Source organism: Rhinoraja longicauda, chromosome 28 (assembly GCF_053455715.1).
Source record: "Rhinoraja longicauda isolate Sanriku21f chromosome 28, sRhiLon1.1, whole genome shotgun sequence".
Lineage (NCBI taxonomy): Eukaryota > Metazoa > Chordata > Chondrichthyes > Rajiformes > Arhynchobatidae > Rhinoraja > Rhinoraja longicauda.
In genome coordinates this window covers 28,459,989-28,479,993 of record NC_135980.1, presented here as the reverse complement: position 1 = coordinate 28,479,993, position 20,005 = coordinate 28,459,989, and positions in this window count along the sequence as shown.

The window sequence follows — 20,005 nt, the reverse complement described above, 5'->3', positions numbered from 1 at the left end:
AACGCAGGCAGAGGTCATTTTTCTGCACCATCTCCACTTCACATGATTACAGTCATAATCACAAATCTATCCATCTCGGTTTTGAAATGAACTTTTTGAGCGCGTCGCCAGGGTAAAGATTCCAAACAGTCACTATCCTGAGCGAAGCAACGTCTCACCTCAAGCATAAGCACGCGTCTTGTAGCAGGAATCAAGTTTAATACTCCTGAATAAAAGATAACATCATCGCTGCGAGCAACCTGCCAAGGCCTGAAATTAAGTTTCAGTGATATCCCTTCTCCTGGGCTTGATCTACTACACTCTCTCCGTATCCAGAAGGCCTGTCATATCTGGAACCATCCCTCTGTACATTTATGCTTCAACCAAAATTGTGTGTAGTCTCAAGGCCCTGTGCAGTTGCAGTAAAACTTACACCTGTAAGTGAATTATTTTATAAGTGTGAGTATCACAAAATGCTGGAGTAACTCAGCGGGTCAGGCTGAAGAAGGGTCTCGACCCGAAACATCACCCATTCCTTCTCTCCAGAGATGCTGCCTGACCCGCTGAGTTACTCCAGCATTTTGTGATACTCACACTTATAAAATAATTCACTTACAGGTGTAAGTTTTACTGCAACTGCACAGGGCCTTGAGACTACACACAATTTTGGTTGAAGCATAAATGAAGCATACCTTCGATTTGTACCAGCATCTGCAGTTATTTTCCTACACATATTTTATAAGTGTGATCATAACATTTGTCTTCCAAATCACTGTCACTGCACATTAGTTCACTATGATTTCTGCACAAGTACACTTCATCCTTTTGAACGCTATTTCACATTCTTTCATTCAAAAGAAATTCAGATGTTTCTGCTTTGTGTATTTACCAGAATGTGCCTGGATTAGGGGAGCATTAGCTACAGGGAAAGGTTGGACAGGCTTGGATTTTTTCTCTGGAATGCCCGAGGTTGCAGGGAGGCCTGATAGAAGTCTACATGATCATGAGGGACAAAGAGAGGGAACTTGGTCAGAATCCTTTAAAAAAAAAAAGAAATATCAGAGACATAGCTTTAAGGTGAGAGAGGCAAAGTTAAGAGAAATGGGGCAAGTTACTATTAATTTATTATTTTATAGTACAGAGGAAACATAGAAAATAGTTGCAGGAGGAGGCCATTCGGCCCTTCGAGCCATTCATTGTGATCATGGCTGATCATCCACAATCAATAACCTGTGCCTGAAGAAGGGTCTCGACCCGAAACGTCACCCATTCCTTCTCTCCCGAGATGCTGCCTGACCTGCTGAGTTACTCCAGCATTTTGTGAATAAATCGATTTGTACCAGCATCTGCAGTTATTTTCTTATACCTGTGCCTGCCTACTCCCCATATCCCTTGATTCCACTAGCCCTTAGAGCTCTATCTAACTCTCTCTTAAATCAATCCAGTGATGTGGCCTCCACTGCCCTCTGTGGCAGAGAATTCCACAAATTCACAACTCTCTGGGTGAAAAGGTTCCTTCCCACCTCAGTTTTAATTGGCCTCCCCTTTATTCTAAGACTGTGGCCCCTGGTTCTGGACTCGCCCAACATTGGGAACATTTTTCCTGCATCTAGCTTGCCAGTCCTTTTATAATTTTATATGTTTCGATAAGATTATAGGGTGATGAGTACCTGGAATACGATGCCCCCCGATTTAAATAGTTCAGCAATATTTGCTTAAATGCAAAGAACTTTGATGGCCGTTTCCAGATTTGCCAGTCATTTTGGAAACTTGGGCGAAAAAAAATGGATGATACGATTTCTACATCTGCCACTAAAATTGCTATTATGTATACTCACATTCTACTCGTTTCGTCTTCTTTCCCACGACCCCCTCCCCTGTACTAAATTGTACCCTGTACTAAAAGAGTAACTTTGTTCTCAGGTATTCTGCTGAGTTACTCCAGCATTTTGTGAATAAATACCTTCGATTTGTTCTCAAGTGTTAATCAGTACACACTGCAAACGAATTCATTAAGTTATCTCTGACCTGCTGAGTGTATCCAGCATTTCATGTTTCTTTCAGATTTTCAGCATGTGCAGCTTTCTTGATTTATTTAAATAGATTAGGATTGTATTAAAGCTTTGATATTTCAGCTTCTGCTTTAAAGGAGCATGCATACCAACTTTTGTAACAGCTGTACTGGAAGTTGGGATATCTTGTTGCAAGCTCAAGTCATTGGTGAGACTGCACCTGGAATAGTGTGTGTAATTCTGATCATGTTACAAGGATGTGATTAAGCTCGAGAGCGTGCAGTAAATGTTCACGGTTGTTGCAAACACAGGCAAGCGGGACTAGCTCTGGAATGCTGCTTGGTTGGCACGGATGAATAGGGCCGAAGGGCCAGTTTCCATTCGGTCTGACAATGACGGGATTAAAACAAGAGCTACAAATTACGATTGCTTTCCTTGTTTGCCGCCATAAAATGCACTGTGTGTGGTTAGCTGCTTAGTGGTATTGAACCGACACCCAACTGCAACACACACCCGGAAAGGAAACAGAAGAAACAACATTGGAACAACCCAGAGTTTGAAGCAGCATCTGTGGAGGCCAAAACTGACATTTCAGTTAAGACACTGCATCAGGACCGACACAGATTCCTGCATCTGCAGTCTCTTGTCACCACAAAAAGGGAATATTCTTGCCATAGATTGTTAAGTCTTCGCTATCTACTACAAATGCTGCATTAATGCCGTTGACTACCTTTGTATTTTGGGTTGGTTTTTTAAAAGATTTGCTCTGTCGATTTGTTTAAAAAAAAATTGTTCCCCGGTCAGCAAAATCCCCAAACCTTCCCAAAGTAGGACTCTGGTCACTGGAATTTTTATAGCGATATCCCACAATAATACCAGGACATTATTCTCCTTACTCCGAGAGAGTATCCATCCTGCTGCTTTGGATGCAAGTGTCCGGTCCAGTCAGAGCTTGGCTCCCAGCTGATGCGCCGCCATTTTGCCTTGCTCCAGCACTGGGCTGCAACGGCAATGCTGATTGGCTGTGGGCGGTCGCCTGGGGTTGCCATGGCGCCCGCCAGGCCTAGGGCTCTCTCTCTCTCTCTCTCTCTCTCTCGCCCCACATTCCACTTGACCTCCCTGCCAGCTAGGGTCCCTTTCCAATCAACTTTCGCCAGCTCCCCTCCCTCTGTAGTCACATTTACTCGACGGGAATACGGACAAATCAATAGACAATAGGTGCAGGAGGAGGCCATTCGGCCCTTCGAGCCTGCACCACCATTCAATGTGATCATGGCTGATCATTCTCAATCAGTACCCCGTTCATGCCTTCTCCCCAGACTCCGCTCTCCTTAAGACCTCTATCCAATTTATTTTAATCTCAAATAGGAATTAACTTTCAAAAGACGCGCAAGTTTGAACATAAAATTACGTCAAAATAAGATATCTTTGCCTGAAGGAAAAAAAACTGCAGATGCTCAGATGCTGGTTTAAAATCGAAGGTAGACACAAAACGCTGGAACATTTTGTGTCTATCTTTGCCTGGACACTGCCCCAAAGATTAGACACAAAATGCTGGAGTAACTCAGCGGGTCAGGCAGCATCTCCAGAGAGAAGGAATGGGTGACGTTTCGGGTCGAGACCGTTCTTCAGACTGATGTCAGGGGAGAGGGCTTTCAAATTTAGTTTAGAAATACAGTGCAGAAACAGGCCCACTGACCAGCGATCCTCACACACTAACACTATCCCACACACACTCAGAACAATTTACACATTATACCAAGCCAATTATTTAGTAGTTATATTAATGGCCTGGTGAAAAGGGCGCATTATAAGATATCCATGTTTGCTAATGGCACGTAAATAGGTCGAGGGCATACAGCAATGGGAATATTTGACTGCAGCTAAATACAGGCAGGTTGAATGAGTGGACTAAAGTTGACCAATGTAGTTTAATGAAGGGAAGTGTGAGGTTTAGTTTTGTTTAGAGATACAGCACAGAAACAGGCTCGCCGACCAGCGATCCCTGCACATTAACACTATCCTACACACACTCGGGACAATTTTACACTTATACAAAGCCAATTAACCTACAAACCTGTACGCCTTTGGAATGTGGGAGAAACCAAAGATCGGAGAAAACCCATACGGTCACAGAGTGAACGTACAAACTCCGTACAGACAGCACCCGTAGTCAGGATCGAACCCGGGTCTCCAGCACTGCAAGACAGTAACTCTACCACTGCGCCACCGTGCTGCTGATTTAACCTTCTCCCTCTCAAATTGCAGGGAAAATTGCAATTATGTCTTATGAGGAAAAGATTGAATAGGAATCCGAGAGGTAACCTTTTCACACAAAGGTTAGGGGGTGTATGGAACAAGCTGCCAGAGGAAGGTAGTCTGGGCAGGGACTATCCCAACATTTAAGAAACAATTCGACAGGTATATGGATAGGACAAGTTTGGAGGGCAGGTGGGACGAGTGTAGTTGGGACATGTTGGCCAGTGTGGGCAAGTTGGGCCGAAGGGCCTGTTTCCATGCTGTGTCACTGACTCTATGACACACAACCCTCACCAGTCCGAAGAAGGGTTCCGAGCCGAAACGTCACGTGTTCTTTTTCTCCAGAGATGCTGCCTGCCCGCTGAGTTACTCCAGGATTTTGTGTCTATCGTCACCAGATAGAGTGGTGATGATAGTGGGCAACATTCCAGACTCATATTAAAGACTATCATAGCACAAGCTTTTACCTCAAAGTTACCAACTTCAGATCAGACAGCATTGGTAAAAGGAGATGTCAGAGCCCAAATCTCATTAAAAAATTTAAATCATAAAGGAATGGGAATTTAATTAATTGAATGAACGGCAATTAGCATAACAAAGTATCATATACTCACACAAGGCCAACAGAATATCAAGTCATTTAACAAGAAGAAATACAGGAATGAATGGCTCCCAGGCAAAATTGAGTTGATGAACATTTGCACCTTGACCTTCTAGATACACCTGGATCAGAAGGGATTGTTAGACTCATTGAGCCAAATGGCCTCCTACATTGCTAGAAAATACTCATATTTAGCAAAGTCAGAGCCAGTTTTTCCAAAACATCAATAATTCAGCATCCTCAAAAGCGCAAAATAAATCACTCGGTACTTCAGAGTTTTCAGCGGCACAGAAAATAATGGGGTGGAAAAGATTCACTCAGTTACCAGATTTTGGGGAGTTTTTCTGCATCTGAAGATAGGGGAGGGTTGAGTGGGAGACCTTCAGTAACATTTTCATACGTACTGCAACCCGGCAGCCTTGTTGTATGCTCTCTTAGCTCCCTCACAGGGAAAACACTCATCTGGTAACTGCTCCCATTTAGACAAGACGCTGTGAATGCTGGCATCTTCAACATTAAACGGAACGCTGGAAGAATCCAACAGGTCAGGTCCTGATGCAGAATCCCGACTCGAAATGTCAGCTTTGCCTATACTCGTGCTGTTTGACTCGCTGAATTATTTAAGCATTCCCCGTTTAGTTTTTCCCATGAGCTGCAATAGCTTCAAGGCATGGCCACTATCATGCACAGTAACTGCTGGGTGCCTTAGATGAGAGTCCAGACTCATCACAAGATAACTGAAGTACCACTGTGCCGAGATGACATTCCTCTTGTACCGCCCGCAACAACACCTGAAGCACGAAAAACGGGTAAATGATGAAGATTCAGTCACACTCCCGGAAAATGGCAGTTACTGTTATTTGGTGAGGCAAGTTGAGCGGTCACGGTGGCGCAGCGGTAGAGTTGCTGCCTTACAGCCAATGCAGTGCCGGAGATCCGGGTTTGATCCCGACCATGGGTGCTGTCTGTACGGAGTTTGTATCTTCTCCCCGTGATCTTCGTGGGTTTTCTCAGAGATCTTCGGTTTCCTCCCACATTCCAAAGACGTACAGGTTTGTAGGTTAATTGGCTTGGTAAATGTAAAACCTAGTGGGTTTAGGATAGTGTTAATGCGCGGGGATCGCTGGTGGGCGCGGACCCGGTGGGCCGAAGGGCCTGTTTCCGCATTTTATCTCTAAACTAAACTAAGTGGAATTTGTGAGAAAGCTTTTTACAAACAGTTCAGTTTATTGTCACATGTAGTGAAAAGCTTTTGTCGGTTTTCCGATGTTGATAACAAACCCCTTGTTCTAGAAATGTTGTCAACCCATCTGCTGCACATTCAAGGTCAGTCTGTCAGAGTTAGTGAGGGCTCTGGCACTGCAGTTTTTGAAAAAGGCGGGCGTTCATTCACCCTGCTGTTCCTCGGCATCCACACAAACCTCAGCGGCGGGCCGGCAGCCCGAGAGGGGCGGGGAAGGCGGGATGTGGGGCATCCACGGCCTCCTCGACGACAGTCAAGGTAGGCCCGAGGCACAATCCTGCGGCCTTCCCGCCCACCGCACAGAAAACCGCGCAGTGACGGCTGGACGCCGAGGCTCGGACACCCGGCCAAGGCTCTCCTCAACCCACAGCTCCCGCATACATTAGTTGCCGGGCGATTAAAGATTCACATTCATCAACCCTGATTGATTCCTGGGATGGCAGGACTATCATATGAAGAAAGACTGGATAGACTCGGCTTGTACTCGCTGGAAGTTAGAAGATTGAGGGGGGATCTTATAGAAACATATAAAATTCTTAAGGGGTTGGAGAGGCTAGATGCGGGAAGATTGTTCCCGATGTTGGGGAAGTCCAGAACCAGGGGTCACAGCTTAAGGATAAGGGGGAAGTCTTTTAGGACCGAGATGAGAAAACATTTCTTCACACAGAGAGTGGTGAGTCTGTGGAATTCTCTGCCACAGAAGGTAGTTGAGGCCAGTTCATTGGCTATATTTAAGAGGGAGTTAGATGTGGCCCTTTTTGCTAAAGGGATCAGGGGGTATGGAGAGAAGGCAAGTACCGGCTACTGAGCTGGATGATCAGCCATGATCATATTGAATGGCGGTGCAGGCTCGAAGGGCCGAATGGCCTACTCCTGCACCTATTTTCTATATTTCTATGTTTCAACTTCTGCCAAGAAGGGATGAATGCCCACCGAGCTCAACTGACCCTTCTCATTTTCACCGGCTCCTCCACAAAAAAACCCTCCCCCAGAGATGTGGATTGTGTTGTGTTAAAGTTTCATTGGCACCTTGGCCACACAACAGTGCCAGCTGGGCATTTGAACCAGGGGCATCGCTGCCAGCTGGAATAGCGGCACAAAGGGACATTTTCCAGCTGAGAAACCTATGTCCGATACGTGCTCTCAAACATTGAATGCTGAAATGGCAAGCAGCCTCCAAAGAGTTTTACCCAGACCAGATGACTTGGTCACACCAAACACTGAACTAGAGCTTTCTCAGTTTCCATCCCCTAATTTGTCCCATGTTTAACAGTTTCTCCGCCCACACCAAAAAAATTAAAAATCGTCTCTCTTTAAAGTTGGTACTCAAACTGTTTTTCAGAAAAATTGTGTGTTTGCACCTCGCATGTGACAATAAAAGTTCAAATTTTCACTAAAAAAATGACTCAGCTGGTCAGGCAGCATGTCAGTCTAAAGAAGGGTCTCGACCCGAAACGTCACCCATTCCCTCTCTCCTAGATGCTGCCTGTCCTGCTGAGTTACTCCAGCATTTTGTGATGTCAGGATGGCATGGTGTTTTGTTTTGGGGCCAATTGTGGTGATGGGGGCCAGGGGGGAGGGGGGTAGAGAAAAGAAAAAGCTGGAAAGGAAGCAAGGCAGGGCACAGCCTGGTGAGTTATACCCAAGGAGGGCACAAAATGCTGAAGTAACTCAGCAGGACAGGCAGACAGCATCTCTGGAGAGAAGGAATGGGTGACATTTCGGGTTGTGACACCTTCTTCAGGCTCCTGTCACCGAAACGTCACCCATTCCTTCTCTCCAGAGATGCTGTCTGCCTGTCCCGCTGAGTTACTCCAGCATTTTGTGTCCATTTTCAGTGTAAACCAGCATCTGCAGTTCCTACCTGGCGAGTTTTAGGTGGATGATACAGGCGAGGGGAAGGGTTTGATAGGCAGATGTTTAGTTTATGGTCACATGTTCCAAGGTACAGCAAAAAGCTTTTTGGTTGAGTGCTATGCAGTCAGCGGAAAAACTATACATGTCCCCAGTGTACAGATACAGGATAAAGTGAATGTTTAGTGCAAGATAAAGTACAGTGAAGTCTGATTAAAGATAGTCAGTAAAGATGTTTAGAGATACAGCATGAAAACCTGGCCCCATCCTACCTGACCGACCTCCTCCACAGGCACACTCCCACCTGCACCCTCCGCTCTGCTGCTGCCAATCTCCTATCCCCCCACATCCGGACTAAACTCAGATCCTGGGGGGACAGGGCTTTCTCCATCGCTGCTCCCACCCTATGGAACTCACTACCCCAAACCGTTAGAGACTCCCCCACACTCACCACATTCAAAACATCGCTGAAGTCTCACCTGTTCAGTACTGCCTTCAACCACTGAAGGTCACCTCACCTACTGTCTCCTTTCTCTGTTCATTTATTTATTTACTTATTTATCTATTTATTAATTTCCCTATGTTCTCAAAATCTCTGTAAAGCGTCTTTGAGTATATGAAAAGCGCTATATAAATAAAATGTATTATTATTATTATTATTAAAACAGTCCCTTCGGCCTACCGGGTCCGTGCCAACCCCCATCTATCCTACACACACTAAGGTCAATTTTTACATTTACCAAGCCAATTAACCAACATACCTGTACGTCTTTGGAGTGTGGGGGAAACCAAAGATCTCAGAGAAAACCCACACAGGTCATGGGGAGAACGTACAAACTCCGTACAGACGGTGCCCGTAGTCGGGATGGAACCCGGGTCTCTGGCGCTGCATTCGCTGTAAGGCAGCAACTCTACCGCTGCGCCACCGTGTCTTTTGACTTATCATGAAGATAGACACAAAATGCTGGAGTAACTCAGCAGGACAAGCAGCATCTCTAAGAGAAGGATTGGGTGACTTTTTGGTCGAGACCCTTCCGTTTGACTTATCACCTCTGGCCTTTGTCCAACCATCTGCCTATCAACCCCTCCCCTGCATCCACCTATCACTCCCCTGGTGTTGTTCTGCCACCACCCCCCCCCCCCCCCTCCAGCTTTTTCTCCCCCACCATAATAATTAGTCTGAAGGGTCCTGACTCGATGCAATCAACATTCTCCCAAGAGGCTGCCTGACCCGCTGAGTTATTCCAACAACAGCAGTTCATCATCTAAGATAGAGTGTGGTGGGCATATGGGATGAACTACCAGAGGAGGCAGAAACTCTGGTAGCAAAACACCGAGACCCAAAACGTCACCCATTCCTTCTCTCCAGAGATGCTGCCTGACCCGCTGAGTTACTCCAGCATTTTGTGTCTACACCCAATCATTCATATCACAGGTTTGCTGTGATCTTGCAGTTTATGGGCAGTGCCTTAATTGCACGTTCAAAAGCGAATAAAGGCAACATAGTAAAAGGCAAACTCCCAAACAAACAATAAACACACTGAATATTATTTCAAACATAAGGTGTAGTCCTGTGACCCTAACCTACCAGTCATATGCCATCGCAGACTGGCGTCCTCAATGTTGAGATCTGGTATTCTTTTACCAACCTGGTCGTTCCTGGTAATTAACTAAAATATGATCAACCTTTCCACCCACTTGTCTTTTTCCTACGGAGTCTTTTACATTACACCCAATCGCTGGGGCTTCAGGATCCACTTACTCCCCTCTTCAGGTTTGCTCGACTCTGCCCCAAAGAATTCTTTGCAACACCAACACATCAGATTGTGTGGCAACTGCAGAATCCAACTTCAGTGCGAGGCTGGAGTGGCTATGGAGCAGCAAGGCTGATGAAACTCAATACCTCTGTGTGCAGTCAACGCTAAGTTACTCCAAACGTATTTGCATACTGAGAGCTTCTGTTTGTCCCTCTCGACGTGGATTGCAAGATTGGACCTCCATTACCCGTTTGAAACCCGACTCCACGTACGCCACTCAAGACTGCAATGCCAGCACCGAAAGCAAGCCCCCCCGTCCCGAGATAATATCTGTAGTTTATGCAGAACGGCCAACTATTAGAGTGTCATGCTGCTAGCTCAAGCACCCAGCAACAACTAGTCGCACCCAGTAATTAACCTGGGCAACAAAAAAAAAACAGACTCATAGGAAACCATCAAATTGGTGACTCGGGCCATTGAAGAAACATAGAACCTGGGGAAAATCACAGTAGGATACAGCTGTTGCTGCTAAAGAAGTGCTGGAGATGGTCTTCTGTGATGGGAGAGAGATCGACCTCTTTGGTGACCCTAGGACTATCCTTTGCTGGCTTTACCTTGCACTAAATGTCACTCCCTTATCACGTATCTAGGGAGACGGGCAACGGATCATCTCACAAAGCCTTTCATTGTCCGAGCTCGTTGGTCAGCGGTCCCCACACGTCTTCCTGTGGCTTTGTGCCACCACACTTGTCTTGGGTTATTTTACTTCATTGGAGCAGCTTTATAAACACATTGTCAGAGTTGAAAGTTGAAGAGAGTTGAAAGTTGAAGAGAGTTGAAAGTTGAAGAGAGTTGAAAGTTGAAGGGAGTTAAAAGTTGAAGAGTTGAAAGGTGCCAAAGCATGAGCTGGGGTCAATCCTGTGGGCTGCTGGGAGTGCCAGAGATGTCAGAACTCTTGTAGCAAAATAAAATGCAGATGCTGTTGTAAATCGAAGGTAGACACAAAATGCTGGAGTAACTCAGCGGGTCAGGCATCTCTGGAGAGAAGGAATGGGTGACGTTTCGGGTCGAGACCCTTCTTCAGGCGAATGTCTGACGTACATGGATAGGACAGGTTTGGAGCGATATTGACAAAACACGGGCAGGTGGGACTAGTGTAGCTTGGACATGTTGGCCGGATCAAAAGATAGTTCAGCACACACAGCAATATAAACCTCGCTAAAGCAAAAAAAGATATAGACAGAAGAAGGGTCTTGACCCAAGACTGGTCACCCATTCCTTCTCTCCAGAGATGCTGCCTGTCCCGCTGAGTTACTCCAACATTCTGAGTCTATCTTCGGTGTAAAGCAGCATCTGCAGTTCCATCCTACACATGATATTGGAGTCATTGAGACCACTTAATATAGGAAGTGGACTGAGAAATAGGAAGGCAAGTATCTGGACAGGGAGATCTAATAAGTTACTAAGCAGGAAACCAGAGCTTCAAAGACAAGAATTTTATTTAAAACATTTTTTTTTAAAGAGGGTTAATCCCCAAAATATTAGCCCGTAAGAGGCAAGGATAAGAAAATGCAGATACTAACATCTTGAGTTTTAAAAAAACAAAACACAAAGTGCTGGAGGAACTCTGCGGGTCAGGCAGCATCTGTGGAAGAAATCAGACTGAAGAAGGGTCTGTCCAGCCCCTCCACAAATGCTAGCCGACCTGTTGCTGAGTTTGGGTTTTGTTAGCGAGTAAAGATGCAGTCAGCTTCAGTCTCAATAACAATCACAAAGTTCCACACCGACCCACACAAAACAAAAGTAACAATGCCACCGAAACACGGTGACATTTCCCCTTCTATGTCCACTTCTCTTACTTCTGCCCCTCCAGCACTAAGTTCTGCCGCTCCATCACTGATTAAACCTCACATTCCGGTTTTATATCCCACGCCCTTCTAACCCCAATTCCCCTTGCCCCTGTCCCCCTACACCTACACCAACACCTACACCAACACCAACACCAACACCAACACCAACACCTACACCAACACCTACACCAACACCTACACCAACACCAACACCAACACCAACACCAACACCAACACCTACACCTACACCTACACCAACACCTACACCAACACCAACACCAACACCAACACCTACACCAACACCTACACCAACACCTACACCTACACCTACACCCCTACACCTACACCTACACCTACACTTACACCTACACCTACACCTACACCTACACCCCTACACCTACACCTACACCTACACCTACACCTACACCTCCACCTACACCTACACCCCTACACCTACACCAACACCTACACCTACACCTACACCTACACCTACACCAACACCAACACCTACACCTACACCTACACCTACACCTACACCAACACCAACACCTACACCTACACCCCTACACCTACACCTACACCTACACCCCTACACCTACACCTACACCTACACCCCTACACCTACACCTACACCTACACCAACACCTACACCTACACCCCTACACCTACACCTACACCCCTACACCCCTACACCTACACCTACACCTACACCTACACCCCTACACCTACACCTACACCCCTACACCCCTACACCTACACCAACACCTACACCTACACCTACACCAACACCTACACCTACACCTACCCCTACACCTACACCTACACCTAGACCAACACCAACACCAACACCAACACCTACACCTACACCAACACCTACACCTACACCCCTACACCTACACCTACACCTACACCTACACCTACACCTACACCTACACCAACACCAACACCTACACCTACACCTACACCTACACCCCTACACCAACACCTACACCTACACCTACACCAACACCTACACCTACACCAACACCTACACCTACACCAACACCTACACCTACACCAACACCAACACCAACACCAACACCTACACCTACACCTACACCTACACCTATACCCCTACACCTACACCTACACCTACACCTACACCAACACCTACACCTACACCTACACCTACACCTATACGCCTACACCAACACCTACACCTACACCAACACCAACACCAACACCTACACCTACACCTACACCTACACCTATACCCCTACACCTACACCTACACCTACACCTACACCTACACCAACACCTACACCTACACCTACACCTACACCTACACCTATACCCCTACACCTACACCTACACCAACACCTACACCAACACCAACACCAACACCTACACCTACACCAACACCAACACCAACACCAACACCAACACCAACACCTACACCAACACCAACACCTACATCTACACCTACACCTACACCTAGACCTACACCTACACCTACACCTACACCAACACCTACACCTACACCTACACCTACACCTACACCAACACTGACACCAACACCAACACCAACCCCAACACCTGCACCAACACCTACACCAACACCAACCCCAACACCTACACCGACACCGACACCAACACCAACCCCAACACCTACACCAACACCAACACCAACCCCAACACCTACACCAACACCTACACCTACACCAACACCTACACCAACACCTACACCTACACCAACACCAACACCAACACCAACACCAACCCCAACACCTACACCCCTACACCAACACCTACACCAACACCTACACCTAGACCTACACCTACACCAACACCTACACCTACACCTACACCTACACCTACCCCAACCACCAACACCAACCCCAACCACCAACACCAACACCAACACCAACTTCTCTGACTGCATTCACCTTGCGGTCACCCCACCAGTTCACCAACCTGTTGTCGAGGAGTCGACTCTTAAAAACTGATTCCTGCAAACTGGTAACAAGCCGGAATGAAAGCCGAGCGAGTTGAAAATAACTCAGGAAGGGGGGGGGGGGGGGGGGACGACGACACAGGTTAAACAACAAAATAAAGCTCCCTTGCCTCGCCTCGCCTCGCCTCGCCTCGCTACAGACTGGTGTGAACTAAAGCTGCCACCCAGTGAGAAGCCCACGCCTCTCACATGTTCCAATTCACCCAACCCTTCCTTCAATGGGAGGTGGAGACTGCCAGTTGACAATTTGTTTTAGACAGGACCCACCTGAACCTTGTCAGATACACACACACACACACACACACACACACACACACACACACACACACACACACACACACACACACACACACACACACACACACACACACACACACACACACACACACACACACACACACACACGGGGCAGGGCTTCCTGAATGAACAGCTTTGAACGCCATAAATACAAAAGCACCACTTCAGGTTGATAATGTGTTGCTGGATCTTCCCCTTTACCTCTGCAAGTGCCCACGAGTGCTCCAAGCCTTCTCTCAATGATTACATCGAGTCATAGAGCGATACAGTGTGGAAATAGGCCCTTCGGCCCAACTTGCCCACACATGTCCCAAGTTCACAAGTTTTCGGAGTAGAATTAGGCCATTCTGCCCATCGAGTCAACTCCGCCATTCAATCATGGCTGATCTCTGCCTCCCATTCCCATTTTCCTGCCTTCTCCCCATAACCCTTGACACCCGTTCTAATCAAGAATTTGTCTATCTCTGCCTTAAAAATATCCACTAAATTGGCCTCCACAGCCCTCTGTGGCAATGAGTTCCACAGATTAACTACCCTCTGACGAAATAAATTCCTCCTCACCTCCTTTCTAAAAGAGCGCCCTTTAATTCTGAGGCTGTGACCTCTGGTCCCAGACTCTCCCACCAGTGGAAACATCCTCTCCACATCCACTCTGTCCAAGCCTTTCATTATTCTGTAAGTTTCAATGAGGTCCCCCCTCATCCTTCAAAACTCCCAGCTACACTAGTCCCACCTGCCCACGTTTGGTCCATATCCCTCCAAACCAGTCCTGCCAATGTACCTGTCTAACTGTTTTTTAAACATAAACACCTCTGTATTCCATTCAATATTTTTGTCCAGCTCCAACTAATCTTCCAAGTGGATTTAACCTTGTCTGCTTGGCATAGGCTCACACAACCCTTTACGCATACAAATGCCCAGTCCATCACGGGTACTGGCCAGCCCACCATCGCAGGGATCTCCAAGACTCATTGCCTCTAAGAGGCAGCCAGCATCATCAGAGACCCACGCCATCTTGGCTAGGCTCTCGTTTCACTCCTGCCATCAGGAAGAAGGTACAGGAGCCACAAAACTGTAACTTCCAGGTTCAGGAGCAGCTTCTACCCTACAACCATCAGGCTATTAAACACTGCAACCTCCACATAGACTCCGAACTATCTAAACATAGAAACATAGAACATAGAAAATACAGTAGGTGCAGGAGGATATCACAAAATGCTGGAGTAACTCAGCGGGTCAGGCAGCATCTAGGGGAGAGGGCCTTCTTCACACTGGAATTTAGAAGGATGAGAGGGGATCTTATCGAAATGTATAAGACCCTTCTTCAGACTGGTGCAGGAGGAGGTCATTTGGCCCTTCGAGCCAGCACCGCCATTCATTGTGATCATGGCTGATCATCCACAATCAGTAACTCGTGCCTGCCTTCTCCCCATGTCCCTTGATTCCCCTATCCCCTAGAGCGCTATCTAACTCTCTTTTACATTTATCCAGTGAATTGGCCTCCACTGCCTTCTGTGGTAGAGAATTCCACAAATTCACAACTCTCTGGGTGAAAAGGTTTTTTCTCATCTCAGTTTTAAATGGCCTCCCCTTTATTTTTAGACTGTGTGGCCCCTGGTTCTGGACTCCCCCAACATTGGGAACATTTGTCCTGCATCTAACTTGTCCAGTCCTTTCATAGTCTTGGTGGCTTTCTTGACTTTGCACTATTATCGTCTGTTTATTTGTCTGTTTTTTTAAATATAAACTGTTGGCCGGTTGATAACTACTAGGAGGTTGTCATATCATCATATATCTACAGCCGGAAACAGGCCTTTTCGGCCTCCAAGTCCGTGCCGCCCAGCGATCCCCGTACATTAACAATATCCTACACCCACTAGGGACAATTTTTACATTTACCCAGCCAATTAACCTACATACCTGTACGTCTTTGGAGTGTGGGAGGAAACCGTAGATCTCGGAGAAAACCCACGCAGGTCACGGGGAGAACGTACAAACTCCTTACAGTGCAGCACCCATAGTCAGGATCGAACCTGAGTCTCCGGCGCTGCATTCGCTGTAAAGCAGCAACTCTACCGCTGCGCCACCGTGCCGCGTCAGCGGGTCAGAAGACTGAATGTGACACCTTCTTCCAGAAGGAAGGGAGACAAAAAACAGGCAACTCTAGACCACCTAACATATACAATCTGTTGTTAGGAAGATGCAGGAGTCTATAATCAAGAAGCTAGTCATTTAGAAAAGCTTGATCCAATCAAACCATGCCATTGTGTATTTATGAAGAGGAAATCATGTTGATAAATTTGCGGGAGACTTGAAAGACACAATGGGCATTCAGTCGAGGGCAGTCTCTGGGCCAGACCTATGATGCCGCTCTCTCACTCCCAAGTTTCTTCTTCAGTCTGAAGAAGGGTCTCGACCTGAAACATGCTGTATAAATGCAAACTGCGGCTTTTGTTGGCAGTTCTTACACAAGCCACCAGATGGCAGCCTCAACATCTGCCAAGATTCTTTATAGAAACATAGAAACATAGAAAATAGGTGCAGGAGTAGGCCATTCGGCCCTTCGAGCCTGTACGCACCGCCATTCAATATGATCATGGCTGATCATCCAACTCAGTATCCCGTACCTGCCTTCTCTCCATACCCCCTGATCCCTTTAGCCACAAGGGCCACATCTAACTCCCTCTTAAATATAGCCAATGAACTGGCCTCAACTACCTTCTGTGGCAGAGAATTCCACAGATTCACCACTCTCTGTGTGAAAAAAAACTTTCTCATCTCGGTCCTAAAAGACTTCCCCCTTATCCTTAAACTGTGACCCCTTGTTCTGGACTTCCCCAACATCGGGAACAATCTTCCTGCATCTAGCCTGTCCAACCCCTTAAGAATTTTGTAAGCCATTGACACCATTGAAGTATTGGGGGATAAAAGACACAAGATGCTGGAATCATTTAGTGGGTCAGGCAGAACATTGGAGGGTGGCGTTTTGGGTCGGGACCCTTCTTCAGACTGACTGAAGTAGGGAAGTGAAAACTGGAAGAGAGGCCGGGGCAGGACAAAATGTGTAGGAAGGAACTGCAGATGCTGGTTCAAGCCGAAGATAGACACAAAATGCTGGAGTAACTCTGCGGGACAGGCAGCATCTCTGGATGGAAGGTATGGGTGGCGTTTCTGACTTCCACAACTATCTTGACTACACTTCTTCCCAGCCTGCTTCCTGCAAAGGCTCTATCCCCATCTCCCAATTCCTCCGTCTACGCCGCATCTGCGCCCAAGATGAGGTGTCCTACACCAGGGCATCTGAGATGGTCTCATTATTTAGGGAACGGGGGTTCCCCTCTCCCATCATAGATGAGGCCCCCACTCGTGTCTCCTCAGTACCCCTGAGCTCCGCCCTTGCTCCCCCTCCCCCGAGGCACCACAGAGACAGAGTCCCCCTAGTCCTTACCTTCCACCCCACCAGCCGTCGCATACAACACATAATCGTCTGACATTTCCGCCACCTCCAACGGGATCCCACCACTGGCCACATCTTCCCATCTCCTCACCTTTCCCCCTTCCGCAGAGACCGTTCCCTCCGCAACTCCCTGGCTAACTCATCCCTTCCCACCCAAACCACCCCCACCCCAGGTATCTTCCCCAGCAACCGCAGAAGATGCAACACCTGTCCCTATACCTCCTCCCTCGGCTCAATAGACAATAGGTGCAGGAGGAGGCCATTCGGCCCTTCGGGCCAGCACCGCCATTCAATGTGATCATGGCTGATCATTCTCAATCAGTACCCCGTTCCTGCCTTCTCCCCATACCCCCTGACTCCGCTATCCTTAAGAGCTCTATCTAGCTCTCCAGGGACCCCGGCAGTCCTTTCAGGTTAGGCAGAGGCTCACTTGCACCTCCTCCAACTTCATCTACTGTATCCGTTGCTTAAGATGTGGACTCTTATACATCGGCGAGACCAAATGTAGGCCGGTCGATCGTTTCGCGGAACACCTTCGCTCAGTCCGCCTGGACCTACCTGATCTCCCGGTCGCCAAACGCTTCAATTCCCCTTCCCATTCCCACACTGACCTTTCTGTCCTCGGCCTCCTTCATTGTCAGAGTGAGGCCAAACGCAAATTGGAGGAACAACATCCCATATTTCGCTTGGGCAGCTTACAGCCCAGGGGGTATGAATATTGATTTCTCTAACTTCAAGTAACCCCGGCATTCCCTCTCTCTCTCTGTCCGTCCCCCACCCAAGTCACACAGCCTTTTGTTCTCACCTCGCCCACAGCTAACATGTTTCCTTTATCATCGTTACTATTTTGCACATCTTTCATTCATTCATTCATTCTATCTCTCTCTGCATCACCGTCGATACCTCTCATTTCCCTTTCCCGTGACTTTCAGTCTGAAGGAGGATCTCGACCCGAAACGTCACCCATTTCTTCTCACCAGAGATGCTGCCCGTCCCATAGAGTTACTCCAGCTGTTCTGTGTCTCTCTCGGGTTTGTAGGCTTACAGCTTCTGTAACCTGTCCCTCGAGCATGAGATGGAACTAGAGTACGGGTGACCGCTGGTCGGCAGGGACCCGGTGGGCCGAAGGGCCTGTTTCCACGCTGTATCTCTAAACTATACCAATCGGTGGATGCAAGCCAGAACTGTGTTTCACCCACATCGCAACCCTCCTCCGTGTTTTGACCAGCAGGTGGCAACGATACCTCACTGGGTTCACACGCTGCACTAAATCCATTGGTTACCATCTCCAGCGTCCGTCATTAAGTTCTGCACGGAGTTAGTGTGTGATCAAACTTGAGGAAGGATATTCTTGCTATTGAGGGCGTGCAGCGTAGGTTTACTAGGTTAATTCCCGGAATGGCGGGACTGTCGTATCTTGAAAGACTGGAGCGACTAGGCTTGTATACACTGGAATTTAGAAGGATGAGAGGAGATCTCATCGAAACATATAAGATTATTAAGGGGTTGGACACGTTAAAGGCAGGAAATATGTTCCCAATGTTGGGGGAGTCCAGAACCAGGGGCCACAGTTTAAGAATAAGGGGTAGGCCATTTAGAACTGAGATGAGGAAAAACTTTTTCAGTCAGAGAGTTGTGAATCTGTGGAATTCTCTGCCTCAGAAGGCAGTGGAGGCCAATTCTCTGAATGTATTCAAGAGAGAGCTAGATAGAGCTCTTAAGGATAGCGGAGTCAGGGGGTATGGGGAGAAGGCAGGAACGGGGTACTGATTGAGAATGATCAGCCATGATCACATTGAATGGCGGTGCTGGCTCGAAGGGCCGAATGGGCTACTCCTGCACCTATTGTCTATTGTCTATTGTCTATCAAGTTAGGCACAGCCTGTTGAAGTGCTTCTGGAGTATTGTTTGTAGCTCTGGTCTCCGCACTGTAGGTGGGGATATCCCTGCAGTCATGGGAGCACAGCAAAGGTTCATCAGGTCGACTCCAGAAATGGTGGATTGGTGATACGAGGGGAGGTTAGGCAGACCGAGTCTAATCTCTCCTGGGTTTAGAGGAATGAGAGATGACCTCATTGAAATGCAAGATTCTCACAGAGTGTGATTGAGCAGTTGCAGGCGTAACGTTTTCCCCAGGCTGGCTGAAATGTCCACAACCAGGGAAAATAAAATGGTTGGCCACTCAGGGTAGAGTGGAGAAGGGATTTCTTCAGCCAGAGGAGAGAGTTTCTTGGATTGATGTACTCAAGGTGGATGTGGAGGTTTTGTGGCTGAGGTTTACAGATTTGTGGATGTTCAGAGAATCAAGGGAGATGAGGTTGGTGAAGTAACATGGCCTGAACAGGTCAGTCATGACGGCATTGCATGGAGAGGTCCTCTTTCTTATGTTTGTAAATGTAGTACAGAGGCAGGGCATGGAACAAAACACAGGGGAAAGGTTCAACTGTGTGAAATGCAGCAAAGGGAACAGAGTTCATAACGAAACAGAGCAAATATTCAAAATGCGTGATTACACACAGCACAGGATCAGGATGATGTAATAAAACATAGCAGGAGGTCTGGGTATGTGGTTACACGCTGCACCAGCAGGGTAGACAATAGACAATAGGTGCAGGAGGAGGCCATTCGGCCCTTCGAGCCTGTACGCACCGCCATTCATTGTGATCATGGCTGATCATTCTCAATCAGTACCCTGTTCCTGCC